The sequence below is a fragment of the Bos grunniens genome, chromosome 10 (genome assembly GCF_055505025.1).
Source record: "Bos grunniens cultivar Pamir isolate PY7600 chromosome 10, Bosgru_T2T1.0, whole genome shotgun sequence".
NCBI lineage: Eukaryota > Metazoa > Chordata > Mammalia > Artiodactyla > Bovidae > Bos > Bos grunniens.
Window position 1 is genome coordinate 23,607,555 of NC_141174.1, and position 21,563 is coordinate 23,629,117.

Consider the following 21,563-nt stretch of genomic DNA (forward strand, 5'->3'; position numbering starts at 1 on the left):
ACACTGTTGGTAGGAATGTACACTGATACAGCCACTATGGAGAACAATATGGAGGTTCCCTAAAAAACGAAAACTAGAACTACCATAGACCAGCAACCCCACTCCTGGTCATGTACCAGCAGAAAACTATAAATCAAAAAGATACATGCACCCCAATGTTCATAGCAGCCCTATTTCAATAGCCAGGACATGGAAGCAACCTAACTGTCCATCAACAGCAGAACAGATAAAGAAGATGTGGTGCATATAAACAACAGAATATTACTCAGCCATTCAAAGGAACAAAATTTGCAAAGACATGGATAGATCTAGAGACTGTCATACAGAGTAAAGTCAGAAAAGGAAAACCAAGTATCAGATAATATGGCTTACTTGTGGAATCTAGAAAAATGACACGGATGCACCTATTTGTAAAGCAGAAATAGAGACACAGATGTAGAGAGCAGATGTATGGATACAGGGTCAGGGGGAGGAACTGGGAGATTGGGACTGACATATACAATACTCTGCATAAAATAGGTAACTAGTGAGAACCTACTGTCTAATGGAACTAATGAGAACTCTACTCAATGCTCTATGGTAACCTAAATGGAAATCCCCAATAAAGGGGATGTATGCATATGCATAGCTGATTCACTTTGTTGTACAACAGAAACTAACACAGGATTATAAAGCAACCATATTCCAATAAAAATAAATAAGTAGATAAAGTAGGTGTTTGTTGAGAAAAATGGTTAAATAGGGTGAGGCTCCTATATGGAATACTTTGAATGCCAAGACCAATACAAACTTAAAGTTAGTCCAATGAGAGTCACAATTGGTTACGGACCAGAGAAGCAGCATCATGAAATTCTTCACAAATGCTGGTTTAACAGCAACACGGGGATAAAGACTGAAAGCCAATAAAGAAGTAGGTGGAGTTATCTAGGTGTGAAATGATGAGAACATCAACTAGAATAACAGCGTCCATTTATGAAACATTCAACAATATTTGTTGAATGTCTGAATATTTATTATGTGCCTGTGTTATTACTGGTTCACAGAAACAGTCAGACAATGAACGTTCATTGCTTTAAGCCACTAAATTTTAGGATAATTTGTCACAATAGATAACTAATCTAGAAATGAAGCCAGCAAAAGGGACACCAAGTAAGGTTAGAAAAGCAGGAGGAAAATCAAAAAATATACTGCCATTGAAAACCATGGGGTGGTAAGAGTTTCAAGTAGTAAATATGTGGATAGGGTCAGAAATAAAAGAATATAGGATGATGAAAAAAATTTTTAAATGTTACTGAACTTGGTATAGTTCACAACTAATTAAAAGCAGATAATATGCAAGAAAATGCTCAGAATAAAAGGCGATCAAATTGTTAGTTTCTTCCTTATGAAGAGAATGACAGGAAAGTAGTACAGGCGGCTGAAAGACACCACAAACTTAATTTACATTCCTAAATCTATGGGTCAACTAGTAACCCTTGCCTCTCATATAAAGTAGTATTTTTTGGAATACACTTCCATTTTTATCTAAATCCTAACTTTAGTCCTATACTTTGACCTAACAAAATATAAGCTTTGAAGTTATTTAAACCTCTATCACATTACCTACCATTTGGTGCCATAAAGTATTATATATTTTTTTGGCTATGCCAAGTGGCTTAGTTTCCCAAGCAGGGATTGAAGCCACGCCCATGCATTAAAAGCATGGAGTCCTAACCACTGGACAGCCAGGGAATTCCCTATAAATTATTATTTACATGTTTGCCATCCTTTCTACACGTAAATTCCTCCAAAGTAGGGACCTATAGTTTAGTGATCTGTGAAGTCTCAGTACCTAAAACAACATCTAACCTATAACCGATGTTCAGTTGCTAACTGCAAATTACTAGATAAAGTAGAAAGATGTCTTTCCAAACATATTCATACATCATTTCTGAGGAATTAAGATTTTTCTTCCATTTTTGTCCCTGTTGGACAGTATCTCTTCACAGTAATCCCATCTGCCACTTTAGACAACTAGTTGAGATCTCTCTATCATGTATGTTCTCTTCTGCATCTATATATTCTGCAGATTTCACCTCTAATAATAAAGACATTTAAGTGTCCTCTTACTGTCAAAGTTAATAATACTCTATGATCTAAACTGAGTATTTTGCTTAGAAGATGAATCCCCTGAGAATAAAATAAGAATAATCATAAAAGACAGAAAGTGAGTGAAGGACAAGTTGATATTGTTAGACACCATTCATGTAAGTGCTTCCTGTGTCTGTTTTTGCATAAGCCACTTGGGTTTCGATTTCTATAAATTCTGAAGAATTTACAAATTCTTCATTTCTGTAAAGTCAATTGCATTTCAGACTCAATCCTAACTCAACTCTAACTGAAATCTCCCTCTCACAGCAATAATTCCATATTCTTTCCTGTCCTTTCTTCCAAGACCATTCCAAATGTTGGTTTAGAATGTCAAAATATTTATTTAGGTATTTCAAAAACCTAAAATTCCATATTCCCTTGCCTTCAAATTGATAAGTGCCTAAAAGATGTAATTAAGAGGCTATTGTTAGGAGAAACTTTAGAAGCATAAGAAATTTAAAAAAAAATGAGGTGAACTTATTAAAAAGTTAACACTTAAACATTATATGCTTACTATTAATACTTAAATCAATTTAAGAAACAAACCAACTGTATTTTTAATTTTTTAAAATGGTCCTGATAACACAAAATTAATCTGTAAGTTTGCCCCTTACAATAGAAATAGGCTACTACTAATCTTAAGGAGTCTTAATCAGGACAAATTCTTACACTGAAATTGTTTGTGGGCAATCACGCAGAACAGCTGCCTCCCAGGATGACTAAAATAACACAAATTAGATGTAATTGAGTTAAAGGACCACACCAGGTTTGTAATTCAATTTGTCCTATGTGGTTTGGGTTTGGGTTTTTTTTCCCCTCTAGCAAACCACAGTTTGAAAACTTCATCAAATGGGAAGTACAAAGAAATAGGAATATATAATGCAAATATTTAGCATGAACAATTTACATAAAATCTTCTTTAACAGTTTAGACAAAGTTTTTTTTGTTTTTTGTTTTTTTTAAAGTCAATGCAACAGACTTCAGCTTTCTTTGAAGGTCCTATTCACTAAAACTTCTTACTGCCAATTTCTCACTCTATCATAATTTATCCAAGTTATAAAGTGAGTTTTGTTTTGATCTAGTTTCCTAACTTTGCACACTATTTACCTGGAACCACAGAGTAAATCCCAGGTTAGATTTAAGTCCACTTACAGAGTTCAAAATCTCAGGTCATTACTGAGAGTCAAGGGTACAGCAAGAATTTTTACCTCAGTGGACATTTCAGCAGCCTCAGATATGGTTGATTATACACTGCTGATAGATGTGGCTAATTACATTGTCATCACTATGTTGATAAGTTTTGATTTCTATGGGTCTAGCTAGCATAAACCTGTCCCTAGAAAAGTATTTCACAAAATGTCTTGAAACTAACCTCAAACCCTGGTTTTAGATCTACTCAATCAAAGCAATTTGATCACTGAGGGATTTTTAAGAAAAAGAGAATGAGAAATCTACTGTTGCCTCTCACCACACCCTTTCCATTAGAAGTCATGGATTTGAAAAAAATTTCAAGGTAAAGAATTTTCCAAATAAGTAGGTTGCACAATCAGCTCTCAATTCATGCCATGATAATAGTTTCACATAAAACCAAAGGGTCTGATGTAATTAATAGGCTTCATTTCATAAAATCCTATTTAACAAGATTTTCTTAATTATAGTTTAAGCAGAACACAGCAACAGAAGTGTGTATCTATTTGATAACCAATCAGAAAACAAATTTCCCTTTTGAGATTGATTACCTATGAAGTATCTGGACTCTTGCTTGTATTACAAAGCCATTTTGCCTAGAGAAGAGAACATATGAAAATTTTATTGCGACAAACTCTTGCCTCTACAGCTTTTTACTGTGGCAGATACAGACATGAAAGGCACCTGGCCCAATAATTCTTCCTTGCATAACACTCCAGAACACACAAGTCAACCCCTCTAAAGCTCAGGTTCCTCAGGCTTTCCTAAGACTAAAACCACACCCAAGGGGCTTAAGCTTCTTAGGTTGTTCAGACAGTAAAGTTATCAACCACGTCAAATGAAGAGTTTTGGGAAATAATTTTTTAACAATATTGGTATCAGGAATACACATTTCTTCTAAACTAAGAAGAGTTAGCTATTTAGTCTTCTGCCTTCTATCTCACATCACCTGAAGTATACTATAAATCTTCCCAAACAGAGAAGTACTAACTGGCTAATTATAAGGCTCTCATGGATAAACCAGATGCTGGTTAAGACTATTGCGAGCTAGAACATGCAGAAGGCACTCAAACTATCTTGGGAGCCTAATCTTCACCGTTATGCCAAAAAAAAAAGGGGGGGGGGGGTTCCATCTTAAATGTAGAACAATGTGTGAATATGCAATGCAATCTTCTATCTTAAATCCACTCACAGTGAAAGTCATTTCCACAAATTTAAAAGGTTTACCTCCACTGAATTAAATAGACCTTAAATTATATAGCTATGATCATTTTATAGATGGAGATATGTTAAGATTATATTATAGGGGGCGGAGGAGGGAAAAATTAGGAGTTTGGGATCAGCAGATACAAACTGCTATATACAAAATAGATAAACAAGGACAGATATTCAATATCTGTGATAACCTACAATGGGAAAGAACTTGAAAAGGAATATATATGTATAACAATCACTTTACAATACACCAGAAACTAACATAGCATTGTAAATCAATTATACATCAATAAAAATTTTTTTTTAAGTTAGAAAAAATTTTAAAAGATTATACCATAGTTATCAACTCTTTCCACCAAGGCAGGATGACCACAGTTGCATAACATATAACACACAACAGTCACACAGATTGTCCAAGAGATAGTCTGGAATACATCAAATACTGGTCTTTCCTGGTGGTTCAGTGGTAAAAAATCTGACCGTCAACCTAGGGGTCACGGGTTTAATCCCTGGGTCGAGAAGATCCCCTGGAGAAGGAAATGACAAACCACTCCAGTATTTTTACCTGGGAAATTCCGTGGACAGAGAAGCCTGTCAGTTCAGTTCAGTTCAGTTGCTCAGTCGTGTCCGACTCTTTGCAACCCCATGAATTGCAGCACGCCAGGCCTCCCTGTCCATCACCAACTCCCGGAGTTCACCCAAACTCATGTCCATCGAGTCGGTGATGCCATCCAGCCATCTCATCCTCTGTCGTCCCCTTTTCCTCCTGCCCTCAATCCCTCCTGGCATCAGGGTCTTTTCCAATGAGTCAACTCTTTGCATGAGGTGGCCAAAGTACTGGAGTTTCAGCTTCAACATCAGTCCTTCCAATGAACACCCAGGACTGATCTGCTTTAGGATGGACTGGTTGGATCTCCTTGCAGTCCAAGGGACTCTCAAGAGTCTTCTCCAACACCACAGCTCAAAAGCATCAATTCTTCAGCGCTCAGCTTTCTTCACAGTCCAACTCTCACATCCATACATGACCACTGGAAAAACCATAGCCTTGACTAGATGGACCTTTGTTGGCAAAGTAATGTCTCTGCTTTTTAATATGCTGTCTAGGTTGGTCATAACTTTCCTTCCAAGGAGTAAGCGTCTTTTAATTTCATGGTTGCAGTCACCATCTGCAGTGATTTTGGAGCCCCAAAAAATAAAGTCTGACACTGTTTCCACTGTTTCCCCATCTATTTCCCATGAAGTGATGGGACCAGATGCCATGATCTTAGTTTTCTGAATGTCGAAAAAAGCTGTCAGGCTACAGCAAAAGTGTTGCAAAAGAGTCGTACACGACTTAGTGACTAAACACCAACATTAAGTACTATGTATTCTTCAAGACTCACCTCAGACCCTATTTATTATAGTTCATTTTCCTCTCTCCATTTTCCAAGTTTTCTCTAATGTTTAAGTACAAAACCACAGTTCAGTATAAGTTTGCAGACAAAGAAAGAAAAAGCAACAAATATAAAGCATGTCAACAGTATCCTAATTGTGCTTCTTGGTTACTTGACTGATTTGAATTCTAAAGCTCAAGAAGAATCAAATAATCTTTTTTTTTTTAACCTGCAAATCCATATTCCAAGACCAACACCACTATGTCTACAAACAGAAGAAAAAACATGTTCTAGTGGCATAAGTATAGCAAACTTGAATTTGGAACCAACTAGACATCAGCTACCTTTTTAAATGCATATGAAACTGCTGAATAAGGAAACAAACTCTTTCTTATGTTATTAGTTCAAAATGTCAGCTGAGACGGGTCTGAAACATTCCAGAGTAGTTTACCTACTGAGTTATAAACATTACCATTTCATTTCAGCATAAGTTACATGTAGAACAAGTTTCATATGTGTTTATAAATACTCTGATTGTGAAATATATACTTTAAAAATTGTAATCTTAATTTTTCACATAACAGAATCGTCTCCAGATGCAGAAAGTACACAACCAAACACCACTGGACTTCACACGATCAAGTGTCAGCTCTGTTCACCAGTCAGACCTGAAGCTTCGAGAGAATTCTCACACCCTCTGGGGTGACAAAAATTTGGAAAGAAGTACAATGAGAAAAGTATGCATTTCTTTACACTCTTCCTCAAATATATATCTCCTTTCAACTGCAATTGCTTTTTTTCTTTAAAGAGGAAGTTTACTGGTGTTTGCATCAACTGAAAGAGCAACAGATATTTTTCAAGGAGGTTAAGAGTTTTTTTAACAGGTTTTTATCATAAAAAACAACCAATCACAAGAAAGTGAGAAATGGAATTTAGAAACAGAACCTGACATAATAACTCCACAAAAAGGATTAGAATTCAAATAAAGTGGAAAATTTTATATATGACTTTCTATTCCAAGGTTATCTAAAGGACAGAACTCATGGAGAAAATTTCAACAAATATATAACCAAAAAAAAAACTAAAACGTGTGTCACTAATTATTTGTCAAAGGCAGTAAATATCTTCAAACGTTAGAGCTGGAGAGAATTGTATAGATCAGATCAGATCCTACAATGTTACAAACCTTACTTTTATTATAGTTTTCAGTATTTTTATTTCTAACATAGAAAACTTTTCCTTAGCCTAATGTTAGAGGAAACTTTGATTGAAACCACTCACCCTGGCCAGGCACGGTGGTAACTATTTGCATGCGTTATTTTACAACAGGAAGTCCTGGCAAGGAACACAAAACAAGCCACCAGCAACCTGAAGAATTCAGGAAAGGTCAAAAGGAGACCCCATGTGTCCTACCACTTCCCAGAATCCTTCTCATTGGCATCCAACTTGGCTGAGCAATGTGTGAGCCACCAGGAAGGACCCTGAGTGACCAAAGACAACCAGGAAACTAACCCCATCACCAGAAAACCAGAGACTGCAAGTCACATGGCAGGGTAGTCCTCCTAGGTTCCCTTACCGTCCTGCTCTCTGCCTGGGCACCCCTTCCCAATAAAGTCTCCCAATAATTGTCTCCTCCGACAATTTGTTTCAGAATGTTAGACAAGAGCCCACTCTTGGGCCCTTAACTACAACTTAAACAAACAACTTAAACATTTTATTAGAATAAATTCTCTGAAATAAAACTGTCTACTAAGTATTTAAAAGAATCCTAGAACTCTAAAGAGCTTCCCTAGTGGCTCAGCTGGTAAAGAATCGCCTGCAGTGCAGGAGACCTTGGTTTGATCCCTGGGTTGAGAAGACCCCCTGGAAAAGGAAATGGCTACCCATTCCAGAATTCTGGCCTGGAGAATTCCATGGACTATACAGTCCATGGGGTTGCAAAGAGGTGAACGCAACTGAGCGACTTTCACTTTGGCTTTTCAGAGCTCTAAAAGACCTAAAAAAATCATCAAACCCCCTCAATTCACAGGTTTCAAATTTGTTTCTTGGATTAATTTGGGAATTTAAATTAAGTGCTAAACAGAAGCAATTGAGGAGGGAGGACTTGAGCATATGGAAAAGGGAAAGCCAGATGTACACATAACACAAAGAGCCCTGGTTACATTTAGTTTCCAGCAACATTTGGGGAAACGCAGTAGGGGAAGGGGAGGGGAGAGGGTGTTAATGTCAGTGATATCCTTTGAACTGCGTCCAACAGTGTTTCTAAGACAGTCTAACTTTTAAGGAAAACATTCCTTCCCCCAGCCAGCAATTGCAAGCTTCTTCCTTATTTAATCGGAGAAGGCGATGGCACCCCACTCCAGTGCTCTTGACTGGCGAATCCCATGGACAGAGGATCTTGGTAGGCTGCAGTCTACGGGTCGCAAAGAGTTGGACACGACTGAGCGACTTCACTTTCACTTCCTTATTTAATTGGCATCAGAATCTATACTTGCTTGCTATAACTGTTTTCTCTTTTACCTTCTAATTGTACATATGAGAATACAGGAAAAGAGGAAAAGTAAAGCTAGTCCTAAAGGTGATACCATGTGGGAGGAACTGAAAAAAAGGTTATAAATCATCATCTGTATGTGATAATATGAAAAGATCTCCAATATCAATTGTAGAATCTAAAAAGGAAGTTTGACCAATGCAAGGCAATACATACAATAGTTTTTGTGGGAAAAGCACACACAAACACCCACATACAAAACACTATGTGTCTTTCATAAACCTATTTATCAACCCCTGCATCTATCTCTAAGTCAACGCATATAAAAAGGCTTGCTTGGAAGGACAGACACCAAACTGAAAATAGTCATCATTTAAAAGCAGAGACATTACTTTGCCAACAAAGGTCTGTCTAGTCAAGACTATGGTTTTTCCTGTGGTCACGTATGGATGTGAGAGTTGGACTGTGAAGAAGGCTGAGTGCCGAAGAATCGATGCTTTTGAACTGTGGTGTTGGAGAAGACTCTTGAGAGTCCCTTGGACTGCAAGGAGATCCAACCAGTCCATTCTGAAGGAGACCAGCCCTGGGATTTCTTTGGAAGGAATGATGCTGAAGCTTAAACTCCAGTACTTTGGCCACCTCATGCGAAGAGTTGACTCATTGGAAAAGACTCTGATGCTGGGAGGGATTGGGGGCGGGAGGAGAAGGGGACGACAGAGGATGAGATGGTTGAAGGCATCACTGACTCGATGGACGTGAGTCTGGGTGAACTCCGGGAGTTGGTGATGGACAGGGAGGCCTGGCGTGCTGCGATTCATGGGGTCGCAAAGAGTCGGACACGACTGAGCGACTGAACTGAATTGAACTGAACCAGGCTTGGGCTTGGGGATCATGGCAATCAAGAAAAAGCATTCTGTGAGTAGAGAGCAAGGAACAGTATGATAAAAGTACGAGGAAAGGGTGAACTCAGGAAACCATGAGGAAGCTGGTGGAACAAGAGGTGGAGGGAGACGGAAATGTGGCAGAAAATGAGGCGAGAATAAGCACATTGGGGCCAGACTATGAAACCCTTGCATGACTAGCTAAGGAGTTTAGACTTTATCCCCTTGAAGGCAATGGGGGCCCATCAAAGGTTTTTAAGCCAGAAGATGATATGATTGGATCTGTCTTTAAAGAAAGGTTTGACAGCAGTATGGAGGATGGATTGTAAAACGGAAAGCCTGAAAGCAGACAAGCATCTCTCCTAAGAAGTGAAAGATGAAAAGGGCCTAAACAAGGCCTATGGCTATGAGAATGGAGGAGAGGAAACATATTCAAAAGCAATTCTGGAGACAGAAGAGACAGGACTTGTAGATCGACTGGCTGGGAAACCTAAGAGAACATAAGGACTCAAGATGGACGTGAGGTTTCCAGCTGAGAGGACGGAGAGCTATTAAAGAAGAGAGAGAATACAGGAAGGGAGGCGGCTTTAGAGACAGCGTGTGGGAAAACGAGATGGGGATTTGGTGAACTACACACGAAGCTATCAACTTTCAGCAAGCTCCAAAAGGATAAGGATCTTGTTTGCTAACTGTCTCTGTGCTGTTGCACACAATGCAACACCGTGTGTGTTTAATTTAAGTTTGTGAGGATGTGAGGATGGTGCTAACGCTAACCTATCCCAGGATAATTGAGGCTTGACAATATTTAAGATAGCTCTTCAAAGTGCCTGGTGTGGAAAGGAAATATGAGACAAGGTGGTTTGTTTCACTTTCTTGTCAAATTTCGTCTATAGTCGTTTCCAAAATAAATTTCCAATAATAATAGGGCTTTTAACAAGAAGGCCTATTACTAAGAGCAGCCTGCGGCAGACCATAATACCTCTTAGACTTTACATTCTACACATTCCAATAATCAAGTCACCTCACCTTTAATTCTCTTTCTTGTTCAGGAACCTGTAGTACCACTTAAGATTCTAAAACCTGCCACACCCAACAGTCAAACATAATCACAACCAGCTAAACAGTCTGAAAAAACAAAAACAAAAACCAGTGCTGTTTTATTTGGAAAACCTTAAGAAGGGGGATATAGGGGGAAAAAAACACATTTGTTCCGGTTAATGTTGTGCAATGTTTTCTGGGGTTTGCCTCCTAGGCATGCTGAAATCATAACTAAATAAATCAACTCCGGCAACACAAAGAAACAATACTCCCTTCCCCCTTGGACGCCTGAAGGAAGAAGGGCATCTTCTCCATAATGTGCACACACTTTGGAGCCGCTTTGTTTTTAATCCTCTGCCAAGTCAAGTTTTAGTTTTATTTTAATCTCAGCAACCACAGTAAATTCCAAATCTTTGACAAGTAAATGCTTTCTTCCTCACCAAAATCCCACTCACTTTCCTAACTTCTGGAACTTAGGAGTTCGATAAATGCCTGCCCTGCAGATCTTTCTTCACGAGGAAAAAAATAAATACACTATAAATTAAGTGCATTTCCTCACATTTACAAGTTAGTCTACATGTGAAATAGGTTAAGATAAAATTGTATCTCTCCTGCCCATCATTTAAAATATACATATATATATATTCACATGTACTGTAGAGGAAAGAACAGCATAGAAAGTCAGAAGATCTGGGCTGAAGTCCCATACATTTCACATTAGTTAAGCAACTTTAAATTTGGTTTCTTTATATCTAAAAGTTAGGGGAAATAGATGAGACGGTTTTTAAAGGCTCTTCCCTTTCACCTTAAAATTCTGATTCCTAAGATTATGGCTATTACTTGATTTTTCTTTTTTTAACACACAGTAAGCAGTCACTCAAAAAAAAAATCCTAAGAAAAACACTTTTCTGGTAAAATGGAATAAATCTCAGAAATTACCTAATCTGTACAGCTTTGAAACTATATTCCAAGAGTTATAAATTGTTTTATTTATTGGAAAGTTTCTACTGTTTAAAGAAAAAGACTGCAAACTACTAACCTAATCCAACTCTGAAATTACAGATGAAGAAACTGAGATCAAGATTGGAAGAAGTGTAACATATCCATAAAACACTGTGAGCTGTTAAATATCATGGCGAGAGGAAAAGGGTCATAATAAAATTTTTTTAAAGGAGGATCAGCTCAGTTCAGTCGCTCAGTCCTGTCTGACTCTTTGCAACCCCATGGACTGCAGCATGCCAGGCTTCCCTGTCCATCACCAACTCCCGGAGCTTGCTCAAATTCACGTCCATCGAGTCGGTGATGTTATCCAACCATCTCATCCTCTGTCATCCCCTTCTCTTCCTGCCTTCAATCTTTCCCAGTTAGTTCCAATCAGTCACTTCTTGGCCTAAGTATTGTAGTTTCAGCTTTAGCATCAGTCCTTCCAATGAACATTCAGGACTGATCTCCTTTAGGATGGACTGGTTTGATCTCCTTGCAGTCCAAGGGACTCTCAAGAGTCTTCTCCAACACCACAGTTCAAAAACATCAGTTCTTCAGTTCTCAGCTTTCTTTATGGTCCACCTCTCACATCCATACATGACTACTGGAAAAACCATAGCTTTGACTAGACAGACCTTTGTTGGCAAAGTAAATGAGGATAGTAAATTCTATATCTGAGAAACTATATATAAATATAAATCCATTTTTCAGGATAATAGATTCATTGTATCATTTTCACTAAATAGTCTATCAATATTCACATAATACAAAGTAAACAATGAAAAATTCAACAAATGATCCAAAATCTCACCATTGAGAAATATTCAGTATTAAGATTTCGTGAATATCACTCCAGACAGCTACTCACATATACAGATAGAAGTATAAACAAAAATAAATTTATAATTTCTAGGATGAGTATACTCAGTTGTAAAAATAAGTGTATACTTACTTCTAAAAAATAAGAGTATACTCACTTTTAAAAATAATAAAAATGTATCAATGCTAATTTTACTTGAAAGTAACAGAAGTTAAAACGAAACTGAAGCAATTTTAAACCTTAGATAATTGCTTCTTCACTCAAAAAATATTAATTATAAAAATCCATGTTTAAGAAAAATTATAAAAAATCAGAGAGATTAATATTACTTTAAAACTACTTTAAATTTTAGACTATATTGACTGAATTGTTGCTATGAAAGATAAAGAGATTAATAATTTCCATTTCCCTTCCACCCACCTCCCAATATTTGTTTTACTTTGCTACGGTGTATAATTTTCACATCCTGTTACCACAGTTTCTAAATCTGAGACATACATAAATGTTTTTAATATTCAAAACCAGTTTTGTTTTGATTCATCTCTTGGTTGGCTAAATTTTAACAAGTTTTCCAGGGATCTCACAGATACTGTATTCTCAGGGTTCTTTCACATTTGAGGATTACATGCCTGCTACCTTAATTAATAACTTGTCTAGATACAATATTCTTGGTCATATTTCCCTGTATCTGAACTTTGTTGACACAGCTTCTGTAGTATTACACTTTGTTGTGGAGAAGTCTCAGACCACTCATCTTCTCCCTTGCAGATGACTTTTGCTTTTGTGTGATGACTGAAGAAGTCTCTCTTCAGACACAACCAGGATATGAGTTGATACTGATTCTCCTTTACCAATTTCAGTATTTGGTGTGTATGTTTAACCTGCAGATTCAGCTCTTCATTTCAGTTAAGTTTCGCTGTTTCAATTCTCTGAATACCTTTTTAGTTCCATTTGTTTGACTCCTCTTCCTCACAGACACCAGTAATCTTTTCCTTGACTCGCCTTGTGTCGTTATCTTTCACTGTTAACCAATATGCTTTCATCTTTACCCCTGTTTTCACAGTGATTGTGTCAAGCTTTTGCTCCAACCCATTAAATTTTCAGCCATCTCTATTCTATTCCTTATTGGTTCTCCACCACTTACTAGTTTTTTAATGGTGTTGTTCTAGTCCATAATTTGTTTCCATAGCTCTACAATCTCACTTTTCATCAATATGAGTGTATTTTAAAGTGTATTATTTTAATTATGTATATTGTGTTTGATTTATGTGTGTATATACATGTACTATAAAGTCCAAAAGGCTAACAACAGAATTTTAATAGCTTTCTGCTGTAGTCAGTGACTTTTTTCTTTTTGCCTACCTAAACTTCCTAAATTTTTTTGAATACTGTTACTCGTACACAGATATTGATAGGCACTAACAGATATAGAGCTTATATAACTATAATTTAAGCTAGCTCTAAGTTTTAAGTATCCAGCTAAGCACTAACCATCTTTATGTCAATGATCCAAAATACATAACTTTCCAAGAATAAAGTTCTTCCTCAAGCTATGAGTAGTAGTAGTAAGTAGCTTTGAAAAAATAGCAAAGTAAGCCGTGTTGCTATTCTAATCACCAGCACCCCATCTGTCTGAGACAGAGATACAGAGCATGTGTGAAAGAAAACTTCTCCTTTTTTCCTGACTGATCTCGTTCTTCTGTTTCAGAGGTTAAGGAAATAAGGACCTTAGAGAATTTCTCTTATCAAACTGTATCTGAATAAAGAAATTCCTTTTAAATTCTGGGAAATTGTTGATTAATATGTCCAGGCACCATCCAGTGTTCTCAAAAATATATTTCTCTTAAATATATTTCCTCTTAGGTATATTGTGTATATATTGATAAACCTATACTCTGATGCGTTCAAATTACTAAAATCCCTGAGACAGGGTCCTGAAACAAAAGCCAAGATATAGGTTCCTCTGAAATGTTGCACTGAAGAAAATAAGAACCTTCACTGATAACTAACAAAACAAATGTGATTTATGGACGTGAGTTTGAGTGAACTCCAGGAGTTGGTGATGGACAGGGAGGCCTGGCGTGCTGTGATTCATGGGGTCGCAAAGAGTCGGACACGACTGAGCAACTGAACTGAACTGAATATTGATTCCCCTTATAATAAGATTTGTTATGTTACACATACAGACCTCAATAAAATATAGAAAAAAAAATAAAAATGAAGAATCTAGAAATCATACAAAAGAAATGTCACTTATAATAGGTTAATACAAAAAAGGTTACATAAAAAACTGACTATAACAAAAGTTGTAACAAGTAACCCCTAAAAGTTCTCTGAAATTCAATAGAAAAACTCATGATAAATCTAGAGAAAGAGCAGAAAAGGCAAGGTAAAGGAGAAGAGAGAGTTTTTAAGGAAATGTTTAAAGGTACCTTAAGAGTCTAGGATGTTTCTTTTTAGTGTTTGGAATATTCTAACAAAACTAAACTTAATAATTGTGTCCACACAATGACTTTAGATACCCAGATTTATAATTTAGTGATGCCAGTTTTAAAAGATGGATAATCTAAAGGAGGATACAGTAGTAAAATTTGTTTTTACTAAAACAAAGAGTTGGAAGATCTTCAAAAAATACTGAGTTCTTACTTGGCTCCAGCTCCATTTGATCAAACTTACATTGAACCCCCAACACTATTCCAGAAGCCCATGCCCAGAAAGAATAGGGATGGAAATAAAGAGGATTTTTTTTCCCCCACTTAGCTTTTATCTGAATTTTCTGTTTACTGTATTCAGCCTTGATTTCAGACCAAGTTTATTTGACAAGCACTGGTGGTAAAACTAGACACCAAATTTTTCCTTCATGAAAACCAACGTGGGTGGCTTCTCTGTATTTTTCATTTTTTTTCAAGAGGGTGCCTCTTTTTGGTGGTGTAAGACCTCATATAGCTGCAAGAGACACTGGGCTGCCCGGCCTGAGTAGGCATTCAACAGTTAATTTCATCTCTGTGTTCTACTGGAGTCATTGTTATCAGAAGATGTGGCCAATCTGAAGACAGGAAAGAAAAGAAATACATAAAGAAAATCATCCTCATCAAACAAAAATAAAGCTCCATGTACAGAGCTATATGCTAAGCATTATGCAAAGCAAATAGACATCATCCCTGCCTTCCAGAAGCCTCCACCCTAGCGCAGATGATGTCGACACAGACATATAAACAGACTTTCACAACGCAGAACAGAGACATGATGGCTGCCAAGGCAGAAATAAATCAACAACGACTAAATATTTACAAAATGTGAGAGATTTATTATGTGTAATGTATTTTGTATAATACATGGAATAATCTCTAGAATTGGTGAGTAAAGATACAATTCATTGTGTCCTGACTTTAATCCATCTCTGACTCCTTATGTTTCAATCTTACAGTTTTACAGTGACTACTTATTGCCCTATAAAAATAAAATAATAGCATTTAAATTTCTGCCAGGTGGAATATACTGTAAGTGCACAGACATGACGATAGAACAAAGAAAATTCTATTATGATTCTAATGAAATGAATCACTATAGCAGTTCAGTTTTTAGATACCTTATCAAAAATATTCTCACATAAATACATTTCATGATACAAAGACATGACCTTTTGAAATGGTTGATCTGAACTTTTGATGAGAGACAGGGAATCTGAGTATTATAAATGGCACTGACATTCCCCATCAAATATCACCTGTCCTATTTCTCTGCAGCTTGTTCTGGCCATCTTTCTCTCTTTCTTTCTTCTCTTCTCCAATTTCTTTTTACCTCTTGTCTTCCTGTAACTGCAGGATCTACAAAGGTAAGATAGGTATAAGAAGCTCCCCAAACAGTGGGAGAGACCCAGGGACTTTTTTTTTTCTTTTCAGAAAAGGAAGGAGCCTGTTTTTTCAGTTCAGTTCAGTCACTCAGTCGTGTACAACTTTGCAGCCTCATGGACTGCAGCATGCCAGGCTTCCCTGTCCATCACCAATTCCCAGAGCCTATTTAAACTCATGTCCATGGAGTTGGCGATGCCACCCAACCATCTTATCCTCTGTCATCCCCTTCTCCTCCCGCTTTCAATCTTTCCCAGAATCAGGCTCTTTTCCAATGAGTTAGTTCTTTGCATCAGGTGGCCAAAGTACTGGAGTTTCAGCTATAGCATCAGTCCTTCCAATGATTCAAGACTGATTTCCTTTAGGATGGACTGGTTGGATTCCTTGCAGTCCAAGGGACACTCAAGAGTCTTCTCCAACACCACCGTTCGAAAGCATCAATTCTTTGGTGCTCAGCTTTCTTCACAGAAAGCTCAGAAGCACAGAGCTTCACAACTCTCACATCCATACATGACCACTGGAAAAACCATAGCCTTGACTAGTCGGACCTTTGTTGGCAAAGTAATGTCTCTGCTTTTTAATATGCTGTCTAGGTTGGTCATAACTTTTCTTCCAAGGAGCAAGCGTCTTTTAATTTCACAGCTGCAGTCACCATCTGCAGTGATTTTGGAGCCCCAAAAAATACAGGCTGTCACTGTTTCCATTGTTTCCCCATCTATTTGCCATGAAGTGATGGAACCAGATGCCATGATCTTAGTTTTCTGAATGTTGAGCTTTAAGCCAACTTTTTCCCTCTCCTCTTTCACTTTCATTAAGAGGCTCTTCAGTTCTTCACTTTCTGCCATAAGGGTGGTGTCATCTGAATATCTGAGGTTATTGATATTTCTCCCAGCTATCTTTATTCCAGCTTGTGCTTCATACAGCCCGGCATTTTGTATAATGTACTCTGCATATAAGTTAAATAAGCAGAGTGACAATATACAACTTTGACGTACTCCTTTCCCGATTTGGAACCAGGCTGTTGTTCCATGTCCAGTTCTAACTGTTGTTTCCTGACCTGCATACAGATTTCTCAGGAGGCATGTCAGGTGGTCTGGGATTCCCATCTCTTTCAGAATTTTCCACAGTTTGCTGTGATCCACACAAATGCTTAGGCGTAGTCAATAAAGCAGAAGTAAATATTTTTCTGGAACTCTCTTGCTTTTTCGATGATCCAACAGATGTTGGCAATTTGATCTCTTGTTCCTCTCTGCTTTTTCTAAATCCAGCTTGAACAACTGGAAGTTCACAGTTTATGTACTGTTGAAGCCTGGTTTGGAGAATTTTGAGCATTACTAGCATAAGAGATGAGTGCAGTTGTATGGTAGTTTGAGTATTCTTTGGCATTGCCTTTCTTTGGGATTGGAATGAAAACTGACCTTTTCCAGCCCTGTGGCCACTGCTGAGCTTTCCAAATTTGGTGGCATATTGAGTGTAGCACATTAACAGAGCATCTTTTAGGATCTGAAATAGCTCAACTGGAATTCCATCACCTCCACTAGCTCTGTTCGTAGTGATGCTTCCTAAGGCCCACTCGACTTCACATTCCAGGATGTCTGGCTCTAGGTGAGTGATCACACCATCGTGATTATCTGGGTCAGGAAGATCTTTTTTGTACAGTTCTTCTGTGTATTCTTGTCACTTCTTCTTAATATCATCTGTTTCTGTTAGGTCCATACCATTTCTGTCCTTTATCGAGCCCATCTTTGCATGATATGTTCCCTTGGTATCTCTAATTTTCTTGAAGAGATCTCTAGTCTTTCCCATTCTATTGTTTTCCTCTGTTTCTTTGTACTGATCACTAAGGAAGTCTTTCTAATCTCCCCTTGCTATTCTTTGGAACTCTGCATTCAGATGGGTATATCTTTCCTTTTCTCCTTTCCCTTTCACTTCTCTTCTTTTCATAGCCATTTGTAAGGCCTACTCAGACAACCATTTTGCCTTTTTGAATTTCTTTTTCTTGGGGATGGTCTTTATCACTGCCTCCTGTACAATGTCACAAACTTCCATCCATAGTTCTTCAGGCACTCTATCAGATCTAATCCCTTGAATCTATTTCTCACTTCCACTGTATAATCGTAAGGGATTTGATTTAGGTCATACCTGAATGGTGTAGTGGTTTTCCCTACTTTCTTCAATTTAAGTCTGAATTTGGCAATAACAAGTTCATGATCTGAGCCACAGTCTGGTCTTGATTTTGTTGACTGTATAGAGCTTCTCCATCTTAGGCTACAAAGAATATAATCAATCTGATTTTGGTATTGACCATCTGGTGATGTCCATGTGTAGAGTCTTCTCTTGTGCTACTGGAAGAGACAGTTTGCTATGACCAGTGTGTTCTCTTGGCAAAACGCTATTAGCCTTTTCTCTGCTTCATTCTGTACTCTAAGGCCAAATTTGTCTGTTACTCCAGATATTTCTTGACTTCCTACTTTTGCATTCTAGCCCCCTATAATGAAAAGGACATCTTTTTTGGGTGTTAGTTCTAGAAGGTCTTGTAGGTCTTCACAAAACTGTTCAACTTCAGCCTGTTTTTTAAAATAATGTAAATATATCATAAAAAGAAAGAATTATGAGATCTTAGAGATTATTTGGCCCCAGTCAGAGTGAACATCTTTCAGTCCCTCCAATTTGCTGTGTTGTTTTACATCCTAGGTGTTTTACACTGCCAGGATCATCTTTTCACCACTCTCTCCAGCTTACACAAGCCAGTATCTATTGACCTTTCCTCAGAGGTAAATCTTGAGCATTGCTTCTGTAGTTTTCCTTATATATTGTTCATAGCCTATTGGATTTCTTTTCCCATGGTGAGTGAAAGTCGCTCCATTGTGTCTGACTCTTTGCAACTCCATGGACTATACAGTCCATGGAATTTTCCAGGCCAGAACACTGGAATGGGTAACCTTTCCCTCCTCCAGGGGATCTTCCCAACCCAGGGAATCAAACCCAGGTCTCCCACATGGCAGGCAGATTCTTTACCAGCTGAGCCATAAGGGAAGCCCAAGAATATGGGAGTGGGTAGCCTATCCTTTCTCCCGTGGATCTTCTCACCCAGGAATCGAACCAGGATCTCCTGCAATGCAGATTCTTTACCAACTGAAAGCACTTATCATATCCTATGTAATCCACCTGTTAACTTATCTCTTTCCTCCACCAGACTGAAAAGTCCATGTGGACAGAAACCATGACTTTTCTTTATTACTTAGCTCTAGCACAACACCTGCTACATGGCAGGCATTTCATGAAGGTTTATAGAGGGGCTTCCCAGGTGGCACAGGGGTAAAGAATCCTCCTGCCAATGCGAGAGACACAACAGACGCAGGTTCGGTTCCTGGGTTGGGAAGATCCCCTGGAGGAGGAAATAGCAACCCATTCCAGTATTCTTGCCTGGGAAATCCCAAGGACAGAGGAGCCTGGCGGACTAAAGTCCATGGGGTCGCAACGAGTCGGACACAACTGAATGAGCACACACACACACACACACACACACGGCATCAGAGGGGCTTAGGTACAGATCCTGACTCAGCCTTTTCTCAGCTAAGTGATGTGGGCAAGTGACTTGACCTTGCTCAGCTTCAGTTTCTTCATCTTCACTGGGCTGTTGTGGGGCTTCTCTAACACGATGCTGGACTTGGCACAGAAAAAATGCTCAGTACTGTGGCTGCATCACCAAGGAGATGAATGACTAAGCCAATCACCTGACCAAAACAATTAAAATTTGTTCTAGATCTCTAGAACAGGACAGAGCTTCCTGCAACAGTGAAAATGTTCAGTATCTTTGCTTTCCAGTACAGTATATACTAATAAATACTAGTCATATGTGGCTGCAAAGCACTTAGAATTGAACCAGTGTGACTTAATTTTAATTTTATTTAATTTTCATTCATTTTAACAGCCACAAGTGGCTAGTGGTTAATATATTGAACAATGTAGCTCTAGAATCACAATGGGAATATACAAAATTATGCACAATTTGGTTTGCTTATGTTGTGTAATAAATTGAACATTAAAGCATAGTTTGCTCAAATAATTAAAATTTCCAAGGTAAAATTTCTCTTAACAGGGTGCACATGTTTTCAGGGTAGGAATTTTATCTTGTTCATCAACATCTTATATATAGTAGGCGTATTTTAAAACACTCTTTAGTTGAAATGAAGATAGCAACTGCTAAAACTTAAAGACTTTGACATTTCTTTTTTCTTTCCACTTGAAAAATAGCAAGTAATTCTAAAAATCAGACAATCACCATTAAAGTAAAACAAGACAAAGAAAGATGTTATACTGTCTGAACTGTATGTCCTCCACAAACAGCTAAGTCAAGTATTTACTTTCAGAAAAGGAACTAGGGAAAGAAAGAAGTTTCCTAAACATGTCCCACATCTCCATCTCTGTTTCATCTCTGCTTATACTATATTCTTTGTCAAAAGCCTCTTACCCCAAACTCACCTTCATCATCCAAATTCTAAATGTACTATATCGTCAAGTTCATATACTGCGCCTTCATGAAGCATTCCCCTTGACCAAAAAAAAAAAAGGCTGGGATCTGGGAGTCTTCTCAGATGGTTCAATTCTGCTTTGTTCTACAGATGTTTGTCAAGTTCATTATACACAATGAATGTTACACAATGAATGTTAGCCCCATAGAATTTACTGTCCCACTTTTCTGAACTACCACCAATACCTATATGTAATATTTCCTTTTTCATCATGACAAATTCAGAAAATTTACAGTCTTCTTGGATTGAGTCAAGCATCTTTTACATATCTTGATTTGGAGTATTTCCAAACCTAGAGAAATACCTTTCATATGAAAGAGAAGAAATCAGAAACAAGAGGAGCCAGACACTGTCATGCAAAACCATGCACTGAGTGACAGAGAAGATATGCTTGGCGAAATCCCAAGCTACATTCCTAAAACAAGTCCCTGAAGAAATTCTGTTTTCTTTTAACACTTGAAAGAACCATCAGGTCCTCAGTGGATATTGCTTTTTTGTGATCCACCCATCAGCAGGAATAGTACCATCGTCATCTATATTTCTGGATCCAAGATATGTGCATCAGCATGAATTAGCTGACAACAAAATTCTTCACATTTTTGAGCGCAGACGTTCATGGAAATTTCTTCTATCCTTTTAAGTGAAAAAAAAAAACCTCACGTAAATCTTACTAAAGAAAAGCAAGAAATAAGATTAACTATCCTCAATTGCATTCTCACTGAAACTCAACAATTAAACTATTTCTCACAGCAGCTACTCCACATCTTTTCTCCTCTTTCCTTTCCCCTCACCCCTGGCAAGTGGATTTTCCTTCTTTAATGAGATGTCTGAGGTCATGTGGTACATTGTCCCCCAGCACCCGTGCTCTCCACCATGGAGCTCCCCCACCTTCATCCATCTTTCGTCCTTTTTCCTCTGATCTCTAAATATTCCCTCCCAACATCAATACCTGAACCCATACTCTTGCTCTCCTTCTTTCCAGACTCCTCCAATATCTGTCAATCAGTAATGAACCCTCTCCTCCCCAGTACATTCTCCTAAGGCTCCCTTACCTCTG

At 37.9% G+C, this 21,563-nt stretch overlaps 1 protein-coding gene across 29 annotated transcripts in view; it reads right to left on the reverse strand.

The window, feature by feature from the left end:
* The window catches only part of RAD51B (RAD51 paralog B), a 738,822-nt gene that overhangs the window by 607,964 nt on the left and 109,295 nt on the right, over positions 1–21,563 (reverse strand). For 6 of the 29 annotated variants that reach the window (XR_015134120.1, XR_015134117.1, XR_015134118.1 and 3 more), the window contains exon 9: positions 19,863–21,139. The exons of the other annotated variants lie outside the window; for them this stretch is intronic. The gene's annotated coding sequence lies outside the window, so the exon portion shown is untranslated. Of the gene's footprint in view, positions 1–19,862; positions 21,140–21,563 lie in introns of those variants that run through there. 29 annotated transcript variants of the gene reach the window in all.